At 38.4% G+C, this 23,425-nt stretch overlaps 1 long non-coding RNA gene across 8 annotated transcripts in view; it reads left to right on the top strand.

Annotated features, from left to right (window-relative positions):
• The window catches only part of LOC116231806 (uncharacterized), a 63,562-nt gene extending 40,781 nt beyond the window's left edge, over nucleotides 1–22,781 (top strand). The window contains exons 2-9 of one of the 8 annotated variants that reach the window (XR_016469194.1): nucleotides 8,347–8,444; nucleotides 10,011–10,141; nucleotides 16,252–16,464; nucleotides 17,390–17,425; nucleotides 18,228–18,397; nucleotides 20,920–21,015; nucleotides 21,668–21,765; nucleotides 22,296–22,781. This is a non-coding gene — a long non-coding RNA (uncharacterized LOC116231806). Of the gene's footprint in view, nucleotides 1–4,764; nucleotides 5,056–8,346; nucleotides 8,445–10,010; nucleotides 10,142–16,251; nucleotides 16,465–17,389; nucleotides 17,426–18,227; nucleotides 18,398–20,919; nucleotides 21,016–21,667 lie in introns of those variants that run through there. The other 7 variants (XR_016469197.1, XR_016469175.1, XR_016469184.1 and 4 more) reach the window with 7 other exon arrangements.
• The last annotated feature ends 644 nt before the right edge of the window (nucleotides 22,782–23,425 follow it).

The raw sequence follows: 23,425 nt of genomic DNA, 5'->3' as shown, positions 1-23,425 counted from the left end.
TATACACAGTGTGCTTTTCTTATTATTTTTCTTTTTTTTTTAAACAATTTAAATCAGAAGGTTGCCCCTTTCATTTCTCTTTCAAAACATGACCAAAAAGGGATCTAACTGTTTTCTTCAATTACTTGAAATGAACATTTCTCTTGTACTTGTTATTGCTTACTGCCCACTGCCTTTCCTCCCACGTCTCCTCTCCAGTGAAAAAAGAAGTCTGTGTCGGCCTCAGGCTGCAGCGGGGTGAGGGAATCTTGAAAGTTTGTATCTGATGTAGTTCAAATAAACATCCCTATGCCTTGATTCTTTGCTGCAGCGTTGGCTGACAAAGCTGGACTGTGAGTCTCCGAGAGGTCTCTAGGAGTCTCCTCCCATGTCCAGAACTTGTGAGAAGATCTCCCAGAGCCTCCATGCAGGTGAAAGGAAAGCTAACTATCTGGTGGGAATTTTTATACTCTGTTGTGATAACATCTTAAGTAACCTCAGTGTAGAGCTGTCAATGGCTAGCACAAACTAGCCATTCTTCACCTCTGTTAGAGATACCAGTGCTGGGATTCAGTCCCCTCAGTAACATTTTAAAGTTTTCTAAACCCATCACTAACCTCATATGCTTGGAGATGCTTTACTTTTCACCATTAACCAGAGATCCCAAGATCTAAAATTCTGGGGTTTGCTCAGGTTAGAGACCTCATCAGATTGGGCTGGTCTGGCCTGGCTATTTCCTTCCTAAATTGAGTTGAATTGAAATGAATGCATGGAGGCATTGCCAGCAAACAGCTGGAGAGGAAAGATGGATGCAGGGCTCAACCATGGAGGCTTCTTTCTCATGAAATGCCATTAAAGGAAATGCCTTCCCTCCTCTTCTTCTTTCATTCCTTGGGTCAGGAGCTATGGCACTCAGTCCTGGTGTGGCAAATTTATCTTCATTTTTGCTTTTATTCTCAAGCAATTCGAGTCCAAAGCTCCCACTTCTAAGGAGAGGTCCCGACATCACAATAAGAGCTTGTCTTTGGGTAGTTTAAAGACAGTCAAGGAATAGTAAGAATAAAAGCAACTGAGAAACAGAGAATGCTTCTGAATGAGCATCGTATCATACATATATTCTTCTTATAGGAACTAAAAAGAATAATACTATATATGAGAATATAGCCTGAAGGCTAGAACATTTGAATGGAAAGAATAACTCCCTGCTCCCTGGAGTAGTTCTATACTTAATTCAACAGTAAATTATTATTGAAAAATGATTATGCAGTCAATGGAGTAGCGACTGGAATCCAGAAGCTCCTGTCTGCTTGTCTAAACAGTTGAAATAATTTATGTCCCGTTCTTATGGTATGACCCAGTGAGTCTTCAAATACAGAAAATAGTAGGAAAAAAAAAAAAAAAAATCTAGCAAGATGGAACTGCTTAGTTTTTCTCATTCCCAAATACACTTTAGTCTGGGGGTCAGAGCTGTCTTTAGAGATCAGAGTCATTCAAACCTACAGGTGAAGGGCTGCAGGTAGCTGTCCTTCCCTGTCTAAGTGCTAAAGAGAGGAGGCCCTTCATCCTCCTCACTTGTGTTGGATAAGATGGTCTTCCCTGGTTCTTTTTTTGGCAAAGGCAGCCAGAGTACATACCTAGCTCCACGGCAGGGATCTAGGCTGTGCACTGGGAAGGTGCATTTCCACCCGCTGTGATAACTCCTGCAGGAGTTGATCTGCTATTACTCAAGAAAAAGAAGAAAGGTGAGAGGTGCATCTAGCTGTGTTCTTTTTCTGTTCCTTTGAAAATACCACTTACATTTCCCAGATACTGATGAAAGTTGAATTTGACCTCCAATTTTTTTACCATTTTTCAGTCTAACTTTTTCATTTATAGGGAAGTTTGTACAACTGCTAAAATAAAAAAACTTTAAAAATATATTTATATATTGTGCAAATTTAAGCTGGTAGGTGCAAGGGAGGGCTTCATTAAGGCTTCTTAAGAGCAAGCCATCTCCTCCATATTTTTCACGTAAGGTATCACTGCACTTAATCCAAACAAGAAATGTATGCATGGTATTTTCAGATGTGCCTTAGTATACTCTGCAGCTCAGACAGTTACAGTCTAGACCAGTAATTTAATTTGGTACTTACATATTGTCATTACAGTATTCTGCAGTTGCCTCACAATTTCATGTATGTTTTCTACTGATGTAGAAGTAAAATGTCCATAGTTTTCCTATCCTGCAGTTTGGGAGTAGAGGTAGAGATAGTCTGTGTTTGCCCAGTGTTGTAGATGAAGTTTCTGGCAGAGAAAGGCATTAATTCATACTTTTGAGTTTATACTTATCCATTAAGGCAACATGATCCATTTCCTTTCTTTCCTTTTTACATTTTGTTTTTTTTTAGATTTATAGATGTGATCATTATTCTTTAATTGAGCTTTCTGAATGAATTGATAGGTGTTGTTAGAGCATCTCAAATGTAAATTACTTTGAAGAAAAGGAATGGAATAACAGCATGAAGATACAGGTGTATCTCCAAAACTTATCATGCTGACTGCCTATGGAGTACATGAAAAGATGACAACTGGAAGATGCTTTTATTCAGTGCCTGGTATCTGAAGTCATTCAGACCAGAAGGGAAGGAATTAGAGTAGGAGATAAATTCTTGCTGCCACGTTCATTCTTTATTTCTTTCTCGTTTAAAGCAGAGCAGGGTTATAAGAGGAAAAATTATGAGTGGAAAAGAGTTTAAATACACAAGCAAAACCTGTTCATTCCGTGTCCCTTCACTTCTGTCCTTTCCTGTCTCTTAGAGCAGTTCAGAGAAATAAGTCTCACTGCAAACTTTTAGCACGGAATCACAGAATGTGGGAGAAGGAAAAGTTTGCTGTATCATCATACTGAATCAGTAGAGGACTGAGACTGCTTATTGCATAATGCCTTTGCCAGGGAAATTTTAAATGGCTCATGTCACAGAGGCTTCCATCCTTCCTCTGACATTATATTTTGGATGGACTAAGTTATTTTTCTTCGTTGTTTGTACTATTAGAGCCACATTTCAATTAAGTCTTTGCCTCCATTGTCCCAACTCAATAACTCAGTAAAATCTCTACTTTATTTTAGAACTGAAACCAGAATTAGTCTAACCAAAAACTGGTGAAAATTCACAAAATTGTATGGATGGCCATCAGTGCAAAACGGCCTTCTGTGTTTAGGCACAGTTTCACAGTTTCAAGCTGTACTGACAAAAGCCCATCACATTGCATGCAGAAAACTACCAGTTTTGCATTTATTTTACTGTGTACACTCTTGCGGGGTGATCACAACATTTCATGTAAATTATGAGGAGCTAGGGTGAGTGCTTCAAACACTTACTTTGTTTTCATTTCTTTTATCCTTTTACAAAGCTGCTTGCACTCATATATAGAGAATTTCTTAGCTGTGTTGAGATGCAGTAGACATCTAATGGAAACTAAGCTAGACACTTATTTCCCGTGATTTTCAGTGCAAGAAATACAACTCCTGGCTTGTTCCTTTCCATATACATATAAAGTTGGACTGGTGCATATGAAAATGCTAGCTACTCTCAGGTAAAAATAGACAAGCAGGCAAATTGTTAAAGATCAAAGTATTGTTATGAAATAGTATAAAATGAATAATTCCCCCATGTAGTCAAGGCTCATTTCATCAATACAATTCCCTAAGTAAACACTGTAAAAATGAAAGGGTTTATACTCCAATTGTATAAGGTATGGACCACTTTTATTTTGTATTTCTGAAGTGCCATAGTACAAACAAGATTTCTACCCTCAATGAAGCTCAAAAGTCAGGTTACTACTGTTTCTCTCATTGTGGTTACTGCTACACGGTCTTCCTGCCAGCCTCTGAGCAAACTCTTCTGTATTTCTGACAGCTTTATTATGTGTCCTATGTCTACTATTTTATTATGTTGCTATCATATGTTGGTAGTACAACAGTAGAGGTTGAACATTCCTGCCAACATTCCCTTACATTATGTTGTCATGTGATGGATGGCAGCAGAGGGGCACTCTGGCAAAATAGCATTCAACATAGAAGTTCATGTGAAGCAAATGTGTCACTGATTTTCTCCATGCAGAAAAAATAACATCCACTGATATACATCAACCCTTGATGAACATTTATGGAGACCAAAGAGTGAATGTGAGCACTGGTGATGATGTGTTTCACCAGCGGTGATAGCAACAGTGGGTCACCTCTGCTGGCGCATATTTTGAGAAGCATGGCATGCAGGCTTTTGTTCCTTGCTGGTGAAAATACATAGCTAATGGTCATCACTATGTTCACAGAATCATGGAACAGCTTGGGTTGGAAGGGATCTCAAAGATCATCTAGTTCTAACTCACCTACTTGGGCAGGGTTGTTGAAAAATGGTGTTTCGTAGTTGACAATTTGCTCCATTAAATAGTGCTTTTGTGCTCTGTGAGATGAAAATGATGGTGGTAATGTTAGAATATCACAAATTTTGTTCCAAGCAGGTCCCACAAATACAGGAAGTACGCAAGTTTGTCAGAATCTATTGGACCAATATGAGGCTGAAGGTGACAGTTTCTTGGATTGCATTGTTACTGGTGATAACATGTGGTGTCACTACTATGAGCTGGGGTCAGTAGACAGTGCATGGAGTGGTGACTTGGGAGCTCTCTGTTGAAGAAAAAGTTCAAAATGCAGCCCTCAGTAAGTAAAGTGATCTGCACTGTCTTTTGGAATTGAATGAATGATCCCTCTGGATTTCCTGGGACCTGGACAAACTCTGACCATTACATCACAATGCTGAGTAAGCTGAAGTCCTGAACTTCCAGTCAGGCCAAAGAAGATGTAGTAGAATTCCAATGTTACAGCCTGAACCAATACATGAGCACGTGAGTGCCTGCAGCAGGAGAGGGAAGGTGCTAGAGTCCCCCTTTCTCTCTCAGCAATGCTTCTGGGAGTGCGTGTGCAGTCTGAGCCTGCTTGGGTTCCCCTTCCCCCCACCCTTCTCCTGAGGTGCAAGTAAAAACAGAGAAGGCTGCATTCCTCAGCTCGCTGCTTTCTTCAAACTGTTACCAGGAGGGGTGAGTTAATTGCTCTTTGGTATCTTTTCCTATAGCAGCTATTTCTCAAATAAAGACTCTGTTATTGCCTTTGTTTGCTCTACAGAAGGCAGCTTTTCTCTTGCAGTAACACCAGACCCTATACCAGTTTGAAGACTGTGGAGTGCATTTGCCAATCTCTGCTGAGCTGTTTGACCGCAGCCACCAGATAGTCCGAATTTGGTGCCTTCTGACTTCCTATTTGGGCCTACAAAAGATGGACTGGGTGGGCAATATTTTCCTAGAAATGACACTATCGTAGAAGTTATGTAACACTAGTCGATTACCTCCACTGGTGCTGATTTTTATGAGTGTAGCATGCAGGCTCTTGTTCATGCAAAAAGATGTACAGCTAATGGCAGAGCATATGCTAAAAATTGTGTTTTGTGGCTGAGAATTTGCTCTATTGAGTAGTGTCATTGTTATTTGTATCTGTTGTATCTGTGGCATTGTTTTCAGAGTGGCCTAGGTAGAATGTAGATTTGCATGAAAAGATGAAAAAAAAAATATCAAATCCTTAATAAGATCACTTACAGAGCTTTATTATAACAGAAAACAGTGATTTCAAAATAAAACTTCAATTAAAAAATATTCCGTAAATAATACAGTATTTGCATGGGAAGTATGCAAAATATCATCAGCAGTTCTTAATCAACCAGAGAGCTGTCAGACATACAAAAATAAGTTAATTCTGCTGTTAATATTGCTGCTTGTTATAAATATTAATTGAATGCCATTCAACATTAGTTCCATTATTATTTAGTGACTGTTTCAACTCCCCCCTACACCTTTTAAATTGTCAAATAATTGGCTTTCTTCAGCTCATGTCTGTTCTCATGAAGTGAATTAATGTGGAAAAGAAAGAAAAGTTCATATAAAGCAATTGGAAGGACAAATAATTATGTTTCTATACACTCTGCATGCTTTCCTCTTTTGCCTAAGTTTGATAAACCATGAAGCAATATTTTGGACTCCTGGCCACGCTTGGTCTGAGTCCAATATATGCCATGATACACCTACTGTCTATCATGGATGCTCTGACCAAAATTCACGAAATGCTTGAAGAAAGCTGACAGACTGCCTGTGGGAGCAACTGTCTGCTTTTCTCATTAGCAAGAGCTAAAGGGTCTGTATCAGGACTTATAGCGTAGTAAAAAGAACACACTAATTGCTTAATTCTGTAGTTGCTATTTATGGCATTATTTATTAATATTCTGGATTCTTAGTTAAATTAATATGTTAACAGTAAATTTTAAAAAGTGGTTTGATTTCACTATTGTTCTTTTGGATTTCTTTTAATTAAAACCCAAACCTAGGCCATTATGGGTTTTCTTCCCTGTTATCACATGTGCATGTTTGCCTTTTGGTGTATACACAGTATTACATTGTACTGTTGCAGTGCAAATTCCTGCACAAGTACTAATGACATTGTGTTGAAATAGAATGTGTGTTTGATAAATACTAATCCATTTTACAGAAATGAAGATGGATCTACATAGACAGTAGCTATAGGTACTAGAGCCTGCAGCACTAATTCAGTGCAGAATCTGGGAAAGAAAGCAGAATGCCAGAACTTGTTGTAACCACCCAACACACTGTCTTCATCACTGGACTCCATTAATTCCTCAGCAGAAGTTGTCACATAGACAAGACTTGTGCAGTCATAACGAGCAACACTCTTATTCCAAGGACATGCAAAACCTCTTGTTTTTAGATATGTATGTTTTTACAAGTGTCACTGAGAAATCCAGTCATCACTTTGAAAAGTGGATCGTATTTGTATAGCATTTCAGTCAGTGGTTCCTAGAATTGTAAGGACCTAATCTGAAGTTCTGAAAAAGACTGGACAAGTTAAAAACAGCCCTATTAAAGTCAACTGGTATGAGATGGCACAGGAGTTGCTGTTCTGTCTTCACCACACATAACATGCAGATAACATACAAACAAGAAATTGAGCACCATACAGGGGTAACTAAATGAAAACATGGTACTGTTTCTAATGATCTTTTTGCTCCTTAATCCTTTCAGATTCATGAATTGATTTTGCCTTAATTTTATGCATCTGTGAATGGAGGCTGATGCATATTTACAGATAAAAATAAGCACTTTACCTTTACATAATTTTTCATTTTAGTTCTCTCACCATTATCATAAAGTATGTTAGTAGCAAAGTAACAAAGGCTAAGGGTCCCCAGGCTCATGAACTGGCTTTTCTAGGAGAGTAAGTGTTCACTTTCTATAGTTTCTTTCAGAAATGCACCCAGAGTCTTACTGCTCTGACAGTTAATAATATTTTCTCATTTTCAGCCCCAAATTATTCAGGCCAGATGATAGCAACTTTTTACTGTATCAGTTTTATCATTTCCCTAATGAGCTCTTCTCCCTCCTAGTATTTATCCTTAGATGTAGACAAAAAAGAAGTCATCGCCCTCACAGAATTATTTCTCAGTGTAAAAGAATGAAGATCTTAGTCTCAGCTCATACAATGTGCTCTTCATTTCCTTATCTTCCTGTCAATCCTACCTTGCTTGTGCTTTAGTTAATCTCTGCAGAACTTTGTCAGTCAGATGTGTTCGTATTCCTGGTTGAATCAGAATCACAGAATGATGTGAATTGGAAGGGATCTTACAGCCCATCCAGTTTCACGCCCTTGCCATGGGCAGGGTTGCCACCCACCAGATCAATCCACCCAGGGCCCCATCCAGCCTGACACTGAATTCCTCCAGCAATGGGGCATCCACTTCTTGTCTGGGCAGCCTGTTCCTATGCCTCCCTATGCTCTGAGTGAAAAATTTCCACCCTAACATCTAATCTGTATCTCCCCTTTGAGTTTAAAACCAATCCCTCTTGTCCTATCACTGTAAGACTATATAAACAGTTGGTGTCCCTCCTGATTATAAGCTCCTTTTAAGTACTGGAAGGCCCCAATGAAGTCTCCCTGGAGCTTTCTCTTCTCCCACCTAAACAAGCCCATTTCCCTCAGCCTGTCTTTGTAAAAGAGCCTCATTGCCTCCTCTGATGTCCATAATTCCCTTTCTTTCTTGGAAACCCCTCTCTGATACATCCAGTGATCTCATTTGTTCATCGTCTGTCACCCCTCACATGTTTTAATCCCAGCCTGCTGGTTTTCTTGCAAGTTAGGATGGGATTTAAGGTGGAAGCAACTACTTTGTTAGGGGGACAAGAAACAGCAATGTACTCTTATTTGCAATTGTCAAGGCTTAGCACAGACTCTGGCAGAATTGAAAGTGATCAATGTGTGTACTGCCTTAGGACAACACAGATCAAGACATGCCTGGAAAGCTGAGCACAAGAGAAAGAACAATGGAACAATGAAAGGAAATGCCTCTTCCCTTCCCGAGGCAACTCAGGTGGGCCTGGCTAATAGCAGGATCCCGATGCCTGGTCCCTGGTCAAGCATCTGGATGTGCTGTGCACCTGCATCTTGGGACTTCTCTCAGGCACAGTGTGCTGAGTGTCAGACTGAGGTCTCTAATAAGAGTTACAAAGAAGAGAGAGTCCAGTAACCAGCTCAGAATGTTTTTCTTTGTGGAAATACATCATTTATGTCCATTGCATGTGGCAGGGAGAGGGGAAAAGCCATCATGGAACTGGCATAAAGTGACACAAAACAATAAATAAAAACCGTGTTGATGTACTGAGAAACTATTCTCCCATCTCCCAGTTAAGGACAGTGAATTTTTATTTTGCTTGCTGTAGCTCTTTTTATTTCTTTCCATCACACACTTTTTAGCAATATTTGCAAAAACTTTGAAGCAATATTGCTACAAATACATATTTAAGATTTGATTACTCATTCTCATCCACTATCATGTGCCAGACATGCAGCCTACTCTAACAGATTACTGTTCTTAAAGTTGTTACAGGAAGGTTAAATAAAATGCTACTTTTATGACACTGAATATCTTTATGATGTTTTAGCTAAATCATAGGCTGTTTGATGATGCCACAGATGTTCCAGGTATTAAAATCAAACTGACAAAATGTCAGACCTTCACTCTAGCCACCATATCTCTGATCTTTAAGCACCTAACATTTGTTGTACTGTACCTTAGGAGCCTGTCCTTGCCACACCTCCTGCTGTACATTTAAGGACACAAGGAAAAGTCTAAGCATATCCAGCCTGCTCTAATAGTCAGATCAAAGTCTGAACTGAAGCCACCGTAAATCTTGATTTTCCAAGTTCCAATCCACTGTGATTATTAACCTACACCTTTCAGTATAGCCTTCTTATCTGATTTATTCCACTTTTGAAGTCTTGGGAGAAGGTATATTTATAAAACATACTGTCTGTAGAAAAAATTATTAAAAATAAAAGATGTGGCTTTTAAGATTGCATGAGAAGAGTGACTTCTGTTGCAATCTTTATGTGGGAAAAGGAACACTCAGAAAATGCGAATTAAAGAAGTACAGAATTTTGGTTTTGCATTGTTGAGCTTACTCTTTAAAAGTGTTTAAAATACAACTAGAGCTGAATAGAGATGTTGAAATGGGTATTTTGACGTGCTCTTGGTGAAATTTTTTACTTAAATTAAAAGAAAAAGCAGACTGAAATGTTTACATATCCTTGTGCTTCTTGCAACAGTTGTTCTAGTTCTTTCTGTTGAAAATACAGATTAATGTTTGACTGACACATGCAAAGTGAAAATGGAATTTCATTTGAAGTTATATGGGTAAGAAATTACAATGCAATTGCTTTAAGGAGTTTGGGGCCTCAGCAAGTTCTGCAGAGTAATTCAAGTATGGAGAAAACCAACTTATTTTAAACATTTTCAAATCTTGATTTTTTTAGTATTGTAATCTATTTTTCAAGACACTTGAAATGTTTCAAGAGATGAAAGCATCTCATTTTTAAATCATTCACATCCATATGCCATTCACATCCACATGCCATCTTTTTTTTTTTTTTTCCCCAGACTGAAAGGAATGCCTGGACTGAAGCTGGACAGTTACTTAGTAAGCTGTGTTAGGAAGGTACCAATAAAAAAGAAGGATTTCAAATGATTTCCGTACGCTATTTTGAAACAATGAGAACAGAATTATCTATGTAAGTATAGGTTCTAAAGGTACCTGCACTTCAAACCCCTTTCCCTTCACTTACTGGTGTGAAGTAGTCTCAGTATGGTTTAAAAACATGTCCAAATAACTTACTTGCTGGTCTTACCATTCAAATATTTGTGATCGATGCGTGGTGCATACTTCTCTTAGGCAAATGATGAGATACATACTTTAAATAAAAAGCTGAATAATGTCACTTAGAGAAACATTTTCTAACCGCAGCATGGAAGTTACACCCATGTCTCTCATTAATGTTAATACCAGTTGTGCAGCTAACCCTTCACATGGTACCCATAAGTCTGCTTTCAAGACTCCAAAAAAGAAAACGATGCTTTACTTTTATAGGACTCTTGCCAAATTTCGAGCACTGAAATAGAGCAAGGGCAATCATATTTCATGTTTCAGAGTAGAAGAAAATGGCCTGGAGATGAGATTTTTTCCCCTGAGGTATTGCACTTTCTGCTGCAACATTATGGGTTTCTTTCTTTGAAGTGCTAAGTACTGGAGTGCTGGGCACCACAAAAGCCACAACAGGGAGCAGACAAAAGGGAAATCCACGTCTTCTGAATTTTTGAAGGCTCTTTTTCTGTTGGTTAGCAAGGAGAAATAACCCACAAAATCTTTCACTAGCTATGACCGACAGTTCTGAGTCACTCAGCACCTGCTTCGTTTATGGCCTTGCTTGTGCAAGAGAGGAGCTCTGCAGAGAGGGACCTGGGTGTCCTGGTGGACAACAGGTTGGCTGTGAGCCAGCAGTGTGTTGGACTGGATGATCTCTGAAGGTCCCTTCCAACCCCTACAATTCTGTGATTCTGTGAAGTTTGGCTGAGTCAGGCCTTCAAGTCTCTCTTGAAGCTTCATGTGTGCTTACTATCAGTTCATACCTTTAACCAAATGCAAATTACATTGGGTAGACAAAGTAAAGTTCCTTTACATTTGCTTATGTCTAAATGTCAGTATGTAATTATATATTATATTGATGTAACATCAAAAAACTTATCAGAATACTGCATAAAACATATGTCCTTTTCCATTGCATTTATGCTCTATTCAACTCCGTTAACTGCATGGTAAAATTATCATCGAAAGTATCATCTGAACTTCACAGCATCTATCTCAGTCTTACTTTGTTCTTGCTGGAAATGTGGGGGCAATGCGCCCCCACCACACAGGGGAAGCACACTGTGTCAGCCTTACAGACCAGGCAGCTGTGGGAAAAGCAACATCTCCACCTGCTAGAAAGTATTAAATGTGTCAGTAGTTGGGCTGTCTGTTACTGAAGGTGATAGCTTCTTCTTGTCTAGTACTTCTCCTGTGAGCACCCTATCTCGGAGCTCAAGTTAGTGGTCTTTTCTTACTTTTCCAGGGTGTGTCTGTATTAGGTTTGGTGTGCTTACAAGAATTGTCTAAGTGTTAAACTTGTATAGTCATTTTTTTGATATCCAGACTTCTTGCATGAAATAAACACAACTAGCATATCTCCATATGTAGAGCAGTCTATAATGATTTGGTCTTCTCTTTACAGTTTTCATTTTGAATACTTTTTCCTTTGACTTTTCTGTAGTAATCCATGTTTAAAATAGCTAAAGTTTTGGAACATCAGTGTGAAGCTCCACAGTTTATGGGAGAGAACTTCTGGCTTCTCTGGTTTTATTTGTATTGGTTCCCCATAGAATTTAATGCCCAGAAATCTTGTGAGCTAATGTTAGATCTCACAGTTTTCCCAAACACATTAAAAAAAAAAAAACAAAAACCATAAAGGAGGAAAAATGCTATCTTCATTTAACTTTGAAGTGTGATCCATGGCTTTTCCAGAAGAGGCAAATCAGTGCCTTTTGCAATAGTGCAACAAAGATGCATATTCATAGTTTCTATTGGAATAACAAAACAGAGATGAGGTAAAGCAGGAATCCTTTGTTACTAGCAAGAATATGTTCTCAATTTTCAGCAACTCACACTGCATTATTAACTCGCAAAGATTTAGCAAAGCTGCAGCTAGAACAGATAATAATTTGTACTTAGAGCCTTTCATGCAAGACCATCTAAACAGTTCAGAAAGGCAGGCTTTGTTACTTTCAGAGCACAGATGAGGAAACCGAGGCACATGATTTATGTGGCTTAATGTTGAGTGCAATGTAAACTCTACCATAAACTGAAGAATCCTAGTTTTCTAGTCTACTTAGCTTATCTATGTGGCGTAACTGTATTTACATGCTGATACTGCTGTTACAGAATGTCTAATGCATTATATAAATGAATGGGAAATTATCTGTTGAATTATAAACAGTGGATACAATACTAAATGATAGTTAATTATGTGTAATAGATTTGATCATTTATTGCTACAGGATGTCAGTAATAAAAATCATTATAAAAAGCTAATCAACTTCATAGTCTCACAAAACAAAACATACTAGCTATCTGTTACCTTCCTTTTAAGTTTTGTTATTAATATTCTATTGTTGTCTTAACGTAGAACACAATGAAACCTACAAACCATTCTTATCAATTTAAAAAATATTATGTATTTCATTTAGGTACATGAGTATTGAATCATACTGAAGAGTGTAAATTTTAGTTATTTCTCACAATAAAACACTGAAGTAAGAAGAAGGAGATGGAAGTAGGGAGGAAAGCAGCAATAATCATCAATAAGTGAATAAAGCCAAGTTGATAATAATGTGACATGGTACTCTAAGCCACTCTCCCATTCCCAAGCCTCAGAAGGACAGTGGAATAAAATGTAATGAAAACAAACAAAAAAAACTCATGAGTTGAGATAAGGACAGGGGGATGTCTCACCAGTTACCATTCATGGGTTAAACAAACTCAGTGTGAGAAAGATTAGTATAATTTATTGCATACTGATAGAGCAGTGAGAACTAAAAGCAATCTGAAAATACCTTGCCCCCACCCACTCTCTTCTACCTCCTCCTCTCAAGCAGTACAGGGAAATATGGGTTGGGGTCAGTCTATAATGCCTTGTCTGTGCCTCTCCTTCATGGTCACTCTCTTCTCCTTTTCTACAACTACCCACAGGATGCTGTCCTTCCTGAACTGATTTCTTTAGGTCTCTCTCTGCAAACAGAATATCAAATATAATTGTATATAGCTGATATAACTAAAGAAATAATTTGAATTTAGCCATTTTATGCTAAAAATCTCCATTTTACCATAAACACTTGAAAATGAATTGTATGGGAAATCTATGAATGAGACAGCAGCTAACATTGTAGATCTGCCCTATATTGGCTTCAGTCACCTGATTAAGTAGATTTTCACTTTAGAGTGTTTAAGTGAAAAATGTATTGGTTACAAAATTTGGACAGTTTTCCCATTTATGATAGAAATCCTATTAAAATTAATCAGTCTTTCCGTTTAAAATAGCCTGATAAAAATTTAAATCATGAAAATGCTATGCTACAGCTAAACTATCGTTCAGTTAGCTTATTAATGAGATCAAAAGTTACCACTTTTTTGTGACACTTGATCATTTGAAAGCATGTCAAGAACTTAAATCAAAGACCTTTCAAATACATTTTTATGGAAATAGTCATATTGGAGCCAAAATGAATACCTTTTCTCTAAAACCACCGCATTTATCCAGAAAATAAAATACTGAATGGAACAGGAACTAATTCTTCATCCCAAAGCTATAAGCGCTCAGCACAATGAATGTGTAGCCTGAAAGTTATACACAGTTTAACATAGGCACATCTGGTGCACAATTCCTAATCAGGTCTGGTTTTATAAAATGTTTCAAGTATTCTTTCTCTTACATAGTGCCTTCACTATGACTATCACAATACTCATGCACAGTGTCCATCGTTATAGGGATTTTAGGTTGTCTCACTATTTATGAGGAGCAATCAGAGGGGACTAATAAAAATCTTCCTAATCAAATAGTGATAATAACTTTATACCTCATTGTCAAATACCCTTGTTCTGTTATCAGTCTTCTATTTTGTCAGGTCTGTGTGAAAGTCTCACCTTATTCACAATTTAAAATCCATTCAGTGCTATGGAAAAAAATTCTGCTTCACTTTGGAAAGTTCTTTATTTATTGATTAAGCAGCAGCTTAAATGTGCCACTTAAATGTGTCACTTAAGTTAAGTGTGTAGAGGTGTAAGACTCAAACCCAGATGAATATCGGTGTAGCACTGGCGTGAATGCCTTTTAATAAAAGTCCAAAACTGAGGTTAACCTTTTTGGGAGGAGTCATCAGTTTGAAGGTTTAACTGTGAGTGAAGTACCAGTTTGAGTACAGTGAACGTTGTTGCACCTGGTATTGGTTATTCTATTGGACTTCTGGGTCGGGAGTGGATTTCCTGGCAGCTAGGGTCCCCTTGGCTTGAGTAACCCCAATCCAAGTGTGTCTTTGGGAAAGAAGGTGGTTCTTTGCATCCCTTTGGTCATGGCAGGGGCACAAATCAGCATAGGAACACCTAGGTGTTCAGGAGCGTGGGATGTTTCTCCTGTCCACTTCCACCATCAGAAGGACCCCCAAGGGAGGCTGCAGGGGATGAACATCCTGGTGGGAGTCCCTCCGTAGTTTAGAAGAACCTGCCATTGGGCTCCTAGTGTCAAAAATAAAGTGGCTTAAAGAAAAAGCCTGTTCCAGTTTTCAATCCATTGATAAATCTTTACCATTTTCCATCATAACTATGTAATGAAGTATTATTCATTGTCTGCAGGGCAGCCTGGGATCCTTCGAAGTAGTGCAAAATACCATTTCTGAAAAGGATGACAGAGTGCTTGACTTAAAACAACACATCTGAAGAAACAGTTAGCATTTTAATTCAAACCCCACCAAACTACAAAATGTGCCATCATTTTGATGAAAACTCATTAAAATCATATGTTCACCTTGGTTTCCTTCTGGAGCACCTTATGAAAAAAACAAACTTTGCAGTTGACTCCTAAAATGCAGGCACGTACCAAAGCCATCTTGTTCAGTACATTTGTTTATCTTGGGTTCGTTGTTTTGTTGCAGAAATATGCTAGACCCTTAATCCCAGTAGAAAACTGAAACTGTGAGAAAGACAAAGTCTGGCTGACCCCCCTACAAGAATAAGCAGCAAATCCTGCTGAGAAACAGCAGAAGCAAAAACGGAGGGTATTACCAGAGAGTTTTGACTTGGAGGATGACAACTGTTTAAAAAATGCAGTGACTGAAGGAGTAATTCTTCTACACCCTCCCACTTTGTCTGTATTAAGCATGTAACAAATGGTGAATTGAAATCTATACTGGTAATAGTGTCAATGAGGGATCAGGATTATACATGATACTTCCTCAATTTGTTATGCCTCATTAGCATTGTGGCTTATTGCAGAGAACGACACAGTTCCCAGGCATTCCCTCATGGCCTGTCCTGATGGATAATGGAAATAAAGAAAGGAAAGGCACGGGTGACACAGTGCTCTCACAACATTTATCAGGGGCATAGTTAGTTGGGTTAGGTATGCTTCGCGTTCTCTGTTAGAGTCACATATTGATCTGAATTAATAGTCGTGCACTCATGGTACTTTTCCAAGGAGCAACCCTTTGGAAGGGACTGGTTCTAATGAATACCTATGTTTATTCTCTGAAAAATTATTTACACTGCCAGGAGAAAAAGAAGCAAACGTGGTTCTTTACATCAGACACTCAGACTCTCCTCAGTTTAAGCTCTTCTAGCTGACCTGCTTTTACAGGAGGCAAAATTCTGCAAAATTAGATGGATGTATTTATCTTATCTGAACTTAAGCTTTAAGACTAGCTAAATGATTGTTCTAAAAAAAAATTGTGTTTTTTTTTTCTTTTTTCTTTTTCAGTTCACAGTTAAAAGTGTTTTCATTTTTGTTGCACATCTTTGTCATATCCTGGCACGTGAGCTAAATGACAGCCACTGTATGTAAATAAAGCTCATTTAGGAAGCCTTGATTTCAAACAAAATGAAGAGACTAGTAAGAAGTGAGGGATAGAACCCTTTAATCAGGCAGAATGATGCTGAAAACTAAGTTGATGTATGTTCACACTGTTAATTAGGACCAAGCTTCTGTCCAAATGAGAGCTAAGATTTGCTGACCACCTAAACCACTCTGCTTTTCCTCTGCAGGAACCATCTCTGCTTTGAAAGCCACCAGGAGGCCTGGCCTTCCCAGGAGAGCACCAATAGCAGCAAAGCACTTGGCTACCTCTTTTTCCTTCACAGCTTGGATTAATGGCCAATTTTGTGAGCATTTTTCCTCTTCCTCCTGTTTGTTCCACTGCAAAGTCAGACAGCTTAGTATGCTTCAAAGAAGCATCGTTCCAGCTGCTAAATCAGCTGGTATGTAGAATTAGTCTTCTCCTTTCCTGTCTGCCTCCTCTCAGCTGACAAGTGTGCTTGATTCCCTCTTAATGCAATCCTAATTTCATCCTAGTTGCAGTGTAGGTGGACTGAGACTTTTATTTGGGGTTGGGCAAACTGTAAAATTGGTTGGTGAAAGTCTTAAGAACTGCTGAAAATAAGGTGTAGAACTGGATTTCACTTGATGTTGATTATTGCCAGTAGATGTACAGTTTTATGCTTCTGAGTGGTAAAATGTTGCCTAAGGTGACTGTCATAAGCATGATAGCAAACTAAGACAAGATAAGGCAAGGTTTTGCATTTGAGTTCAGCGCTGTTAATGCCAACCCCAAGTAGTAGAGAGATACTCTAGTCTCTGCAAATGCACTTTCCCTCCTAGCTCACATTGTCATGTATACTATTTTTATTGCAAGTTAGAAAGCAAAGAGTTTTAGAAGTAATGAAATTTTATCTGCATTCTCAAGGTTTTTGCGAGAGCCATAATTTCAAGCTGATAAGTGTTAAAATGAGTCAGAGGGAAAGAAGACTATAAAAAAAAAAGATACATAATTAATACTAGCTACCAGTAGACATCTTGTGAGAGAAAGTGGTAAGCAGTTTTTGCCTTTATCTGTAGAGAAGACAAAGAGCAAGGCTGGTGTGAAACCCATTCTGGAGCAATGGAAATAAAAAAAAACTAAAACTAAAACTAAAAAAAAAAAAAAAAAAAAAAAAAAAAAGCAAATAAAACAACCCTGTTCATCAGCAAGGAGCCTATAAGGAATAGAGTGGAAAAAAGTTGAATGTGAGTTACCAGCAGATATATGAGGACCCTGCACACAGGTTAAGTCTGTAGTACAACTGAATGATGTATTGAATCCCCTTTTTTGTGTAACGTCTGGAATTTCACTTGCTGTTTTTGTAGCAAACAAGAAGGTTGTGGTGTGCCCAACTGACACAGGTGAGATCTTAGATACAATTGTCAGCAAAATCACCTGTTCAATAACTTGCATGAGAAAAGAAAATAAATGATAGTGGGAACTGCATGCTTTCTTCTGAATTAGCCTTCACTTCTGTGAAACAGGGTTGCTATTTAGGAATAATAGTAAGAAGAAGGTTAGGCCTAGAAGCTTATTTGAAGTCTTATGTGTATTCACTGTCCAGATGTATAAGAGAGGAGATGAACCTCAAGTAGATGCTCAGTGATGTCGGAGAATCTCCATGTTTTTTGGGAATTATGTTTCATTATGGTGATCTGTATGGGCGAATCTTGAATTGTAAGAGAGGCTCAAGGGTAACAGCCAACTGTTCCATTGTGTATGAGTTTCACTGACACACAGAAAGCTTGAGGTACTTTCAACAGTTCAGCTGATTACTCACGTAAGAATTATAAACCTTTCAATGTCAACAGTACCTGCAACCCTGAATTTATATGAGGTTATTTTTGTTTCTAGGGGAAGAGTATTTGCAGTATTCCCTTTAAGATGCCCTAAAGCAACATTTGAATGTTTGCAGTGTGGGGAACTTCAATTTCTTGGCATCAACCATATTCTGTGAGTTAGTCTGTCAGCAACCAGTCAGTAATTATATAATCTGACCTGCAAAGCCTTTTAAAAAAGGCATTTAAAACAAAATACCTAAGATTAGAAAATGTAGATATTGAAAAGCTTTTATGGTGCTAGAATAATCATTCAAATTATGTTCTAAAAGTAGCAAGTATAGCATTAAATGTATATCTATATATCTTCTTAACCTTTATACAGGCAACAGGAGCACTGCAAGATAAATTTACATTTCATAGTGTGAAACAAACCATCCCACAAAGATACGATAAATCATCAGAGGAACAACGAGGTGCCATGACACATGCATATGTTTTTCAAGTCACATGAAATGAAGTTATGAGGCATACAACCCAATCTCCATCTCAAAGGTTTGTTAACCATAACCAAGCGTGACTGCATAAAGAGCAGCCTCACTGAAATTTCAAGTATGGATTTTTTTTTCTTCCAATAGTATTTCCCTTTTTTTTTTTTTTTTTTAATCAATGTCTTGGTCAATCCACTAACCTAGTTTTCAAATCACAATCTTAAGACTTTGTTATATAGGCACAGGGGCAACATAGACTTACTTCCAGTGATATTTTGATTACAAGGAGGAAAAAAGGCTGCCATTCCAGCAAAACAAGTTCTGTAAGAGGATTATTTGTTCTGGTTCAACATCATTGACTTGTGTGAACATAGACCAGAAAAAGGTTTGGACAAATAAGTTTGTGGAAATAAATGAAAAATTCCCATAGAAATATTATTTTGACCAAGAAGTTATTTCCATAAAAGCAAATGAACAAATTCCATGCAAAACCAATATTGATTTCCTCTTTTTTTTTTTTTTTTTTTTTTTAAAGTTTATCGTTTTTCCCATAGAAATCCAAACCAATGCATTTCAGTTTGGCTTTGTTTGACCCAAATTAGGGTATGGGGGAGGGGTGTTGAAAACTGAGCCAGATTGTTTTAAATCAACTGACTTGGCATAAAACTACATTTCCTACCAATGCTTTTGCTTTGCCAATCATAGCTTCAATTCCCTATCTCTTTTGGGCCAGCCTCCCTAGAAGACCATACATCCTATAATGTAATAAATGGATTTCACTAACACATGGCTTGTCTACGAGATAATTAATTCTCAGTAAGCAAGGATATGAATTTATAGTGTACTAGCTATGCTGCACTGACTCTCCATATGGACATCCTAATTGCATCGTGGCTTACTCTATCTAAAGAACATTAAGGGTATAACTACGCAGGCTTGTTACTAGGAAGAAAGTGAGGATGAGGGTTTACTACTCTCTATGGCACTAGCTGCTATGCTAGAATTGCCTTTGAGCACTCGTTTCTTAGAGTAATGTGACAGAGCCCTGAGTGTCCAAGTTGGACTTGCTGTAGACTAATTCCATAAATTCAGAACCTGAACTGGCCTCTTCAAGGAATTGTTGATCCATATGATGCATCATACTCCAGATTATGTAGCAGCCTACTTGCACTGTGCACTTTTAATTCCCTCCCGTGTGGCACCATATGGAAGAGAGACATGTATAGATTCATCCCTTCTCAAGATACAATTCAGTATGCATTCACTGATCAGTATCTTCAGTTTTTCAGAACAGACTGCATGAGGGTCTCATTCAACACCAATGCTTTGTCCTTGCTATGATTTGATTCTTCCAAAATGCCTAACCAGTTTGAGCAAACTTCAAATGATATCTATTCAGGTAATTCCAGCTGGATATCATGTACTAATCTGCAATACTCCAGATTTGGCATCTGTTCTGGTTTTCAGCTTTATAGGTCCAGGAAAGTGGCAAGTGCTCATGAGTGCAGTTGGAGGCAAGCACTAATCAGGTTCCTATCTTTCTTCAGCCTAAGCACAGCAGCAGTTCAGACTCATACCATTTGTAGTTGCTACTGAATTAATTCAGTTTTTCATGGCTACTGTATCAACTGGAAGCCTCACAAAAGGATTTCTTGTGAAGCTGTCAAACGTACTGGTTTCTAATCAGGACTAAAATAGCCTGGAGCAGACTTCGAGGTCAATGAAGCCTGGAGATGCTAGAACTAGGGAGCTCAAAGATGGACTGTATTGTTGAGCTCTGTGGCCAGGCATGCATAGTGTCCACAGTTACCTCCAGGTCTCCTCCTCCTTTTTTTGTTTTCTTCTCTTGCCGCTCAAAGGACCATCAAGTTCAAAGCATGCTTTGCCTTTAGGGGTATTACCCTTTGTTTTGCTTATTGTTGCCTCTTGGAGGCCAAATGGCACAGAAAAGAGGAGAGTTTGCTTTATCTGATGATGGCTCCTTTACTCCACAGTTTTCACTGTTGCACAGTCTTAAAGACTTTTGACAGATTAGGCTGACAGTAGGTAACATATTCTAACATTACTGGGGAAAGGCATGAGGATAGTGACAGACAACAGCTGAATGGAGTCGCATATACAACAGTGATAAACCTAATATTCTTGGAAGATCAGAAAAATAATGTTTCCAAGATTTTGTTCTTTGTTTCAGAAGTCTATATGTACAACCTTTTTATTTTTATTTCTAGCTATACATTGAAATACATTATCCATGTGAGGCAAATGGGAAAATTTCATGCTGAAATGTATTTATAGTGAATAGCCAGCCTAAACATGACATCAGACACACACAAAAAAAGACAAATTTGCAAGGTGCTTTAAATCTAAAATTAGATCTGAATTTTACACATCTCTCTATATATGTGCATGTATATACCTGTGTATGTAAGTTCTACTGTCAATTTATGAATAACATAAGACACCATTTCCAAATTTTGGAACAGCAGCCTGGTATTGTAAAATAAAATAAAATTAAAAGAATGCCATCACCACCACTACCAAAATAACCCTAGCAAATTCCTCAGCATCAATTCTTCTCACATTTAGACCACCTAAAGTGTGCAGAGCTACACTGGGGAGACTTGATCAGATGCAGTCATTTGATACAGCAAAGACATCCTGCCAAATCTAAAGTCTTCTAATGTAAGTAAATCCTTTAACTTGAGATGGATTGTAATGTTATGTTGTTTTATGGGAATAAACTACATAGTGAGTACTGCACTCAGAAATAAGGGTTTGAAGCGAGAGATTCTCAAATAAATAGAAATATTCTTTTTCTTGCAAAATTTGGGTCTTCAGTTTGTCAGCCCGAGGAGTCTCTAGGAATTAATTTCTGATGCACTTGAAGAAATCTCTGTTCATGATTCATTCATAGAGAAATAAACAGTAAAAACCTTTTTCCATATCAACTTGCAACTCCATTCATATTTGTCAATCGGTTCTTAATCCATTTAATCCAGCCAGAGTGCCTGTGAAAAGGAGAGAGGTATGGTGTGAAATGTGACAGTCACCAGAGCAGCAGGAGGAATCTGTTATTTCATACCCATCCTTCCATGTTGCAGTAGTTCTGTGGCTCCCAAACGTGATGGGGTGGGCGCCTGCACAGAAGCAGTTCCCAGGGAGATGCTGAGTCTCCATTACTGAGGCAATGCTTGGCACCGTGTCCCCAGGGGAAGGCATGGGGTGGAGAAGCAGAGGGCACAGTGGTTGGCGAGTGTCTAGAGGTAGGAAACGTTTGCTGATATTCTTTATTTTTTTTAACTAAGTGTTACTTCTCCTTTCTTTTACTTTGGAGGTCTAAGAAACTGGCTTTGTCCCTGTTCCTCTACCATGACCTTTACTGTGAGACATCTATGTGGATCAGTAGGAAGAATGGGTTTGGTGTGAGCAAAGGTCAGCTGTGGATTTTGGATTTTGCAGATGTGTGCTTTTGAAGCTCTGTATTAACACTGTGTTTGAATCAGTAGCCTCATCTCAAGCTGTAATACTGCTGCGCTCAGTTCGGTGCTTTAATGGCATTGCAAGCTATATTCCAGCCTCTTAACCATAATCTGTGTTTTCTTGGCATTGAATGTGTGAACAAATTTGGGATTTGGGGGTTTCTGGGGGGAGATGAATTTCATCCTGTAGGAGAGGAAAAACTCAATGTCATTAATAATGGAAATTCATATTAAATTTGGATGCTTGTAGTGGAATTTTAGATTACGTATCAAATTCTCCTGGCCAGGAGGGAAGGGGGGGTGAAATATTTATTCTCAACCATCCAGGTTTTAGTCACAACCGATGAATGCTGATGGAGTTGATAAATGCTTATCATAACATTACAGGTACATTTAAAGGTACTGGCTGTGTCCCTCTCACAGATGTATGTAGTGCACAGAAAAACTCTTAGCCTTTTTTCACTTGATTTGCCAAATCCCCAGCCCTGCAGCAGGACTTCCTCCTCTCTGCCCAGCTGTCAGATGGTGCTCTGGGATTCAGCCCCTGCACTGCCTGCTCCTCTCCTCTGTACACTGGATGCCTTTGCTGTCCTATGACTTGTCTAATGTGGAGAAGACACCTGGTTGACTGCACAAAGAGCTTTCCCTCATCCATCAGTTCATCTTCTTCCTCCAGCCCTCTGCCATAAAATTGGCCTGTGAAAGGGAACATTGGAAGAAAAAGGACAAAAGCTGGACTGAAGTAATCAAAGGAAGGGAAGAAGGAAGAGGTGATGGGAGCACCAGAGCTCAGCTTTTAGGGTGAAGGGAGCTGCACCAAGCAGCTTTCTGTCTTTTACCTGATGACCATCCCTCCTGAAGTGCTGAGACTTGAAATTAAAACAGAGACTTCACTTCATGAGTGTGTGTGATGTCTAATGCCGGTTTTATAGAATTATGTGGAAACCTCATGCAAATTTGCCTTCAGGCTTTTCCATGTCCTAACCCAGACAGCTCTTTCCTCCTTTCAATGCTTAGCAGCTTATATCATACTAAATTATAGAGACAGTGTATTAGATTACCCAAATTCACTGTCATTTGATGGCATTTTGTTTTACGCACAAGTGAATGATGCAGAGGTGCCACTGCAAGAAGTCTTACATGTAAACCCCTGCTAGCAGCAGACAGATGGACAGATTCCAGGTTGTCTTAATTTTTTCAATTAGCTGTCCTAATACAATTCCTCACCAAGCATTTCTGATCTTCAAGGTGTTGCATTTACAAGAAAGCATTAGAGAAAGAGGAGGTATCTTTGCTTACCAGATTAAAGAAACTAATTATGTTGAGGATTTTTTAGTACTTAAAAAAACAAGAAGTGGGTGTTAGTTCTGTGTCATGCTACAAAACATCAACATGGTGACCCCATTTAATTATTTTCTTCGTTCACTAAGCTCCTAGATCTGCAAGACTTCTTGCATTTCACAGGGACAATGGAATACTCAAAGACAAAAGATGATGTCTAAAAAGAAAATAACTAATTAGATGTCAGAGCTTTATTTTAAAAGTGCTCAGTGGGAAAAACATTGAGGGATTTTACACAGATGCAAAGGCAAACAGGAGGTTTATCCTATTAA

The sequence above is a fragment of the Phasianus colchicus genome, chromosome 1 (genome assembly GCF_987193195.1).
Source record: "Phasianus colchicus chromosome 1, bPhaCol1.hap1.1, whole genome shotgun sequence".
Lineage (NCBI taxonomy): Eukaryota > Metazoa > Chordata > Aves > Galliformes > Phasianidae > Phasianus > Phasianus colchicus.
This window is presented reverse-complemented; position numbering and strand designations above follow the sequence as displayed.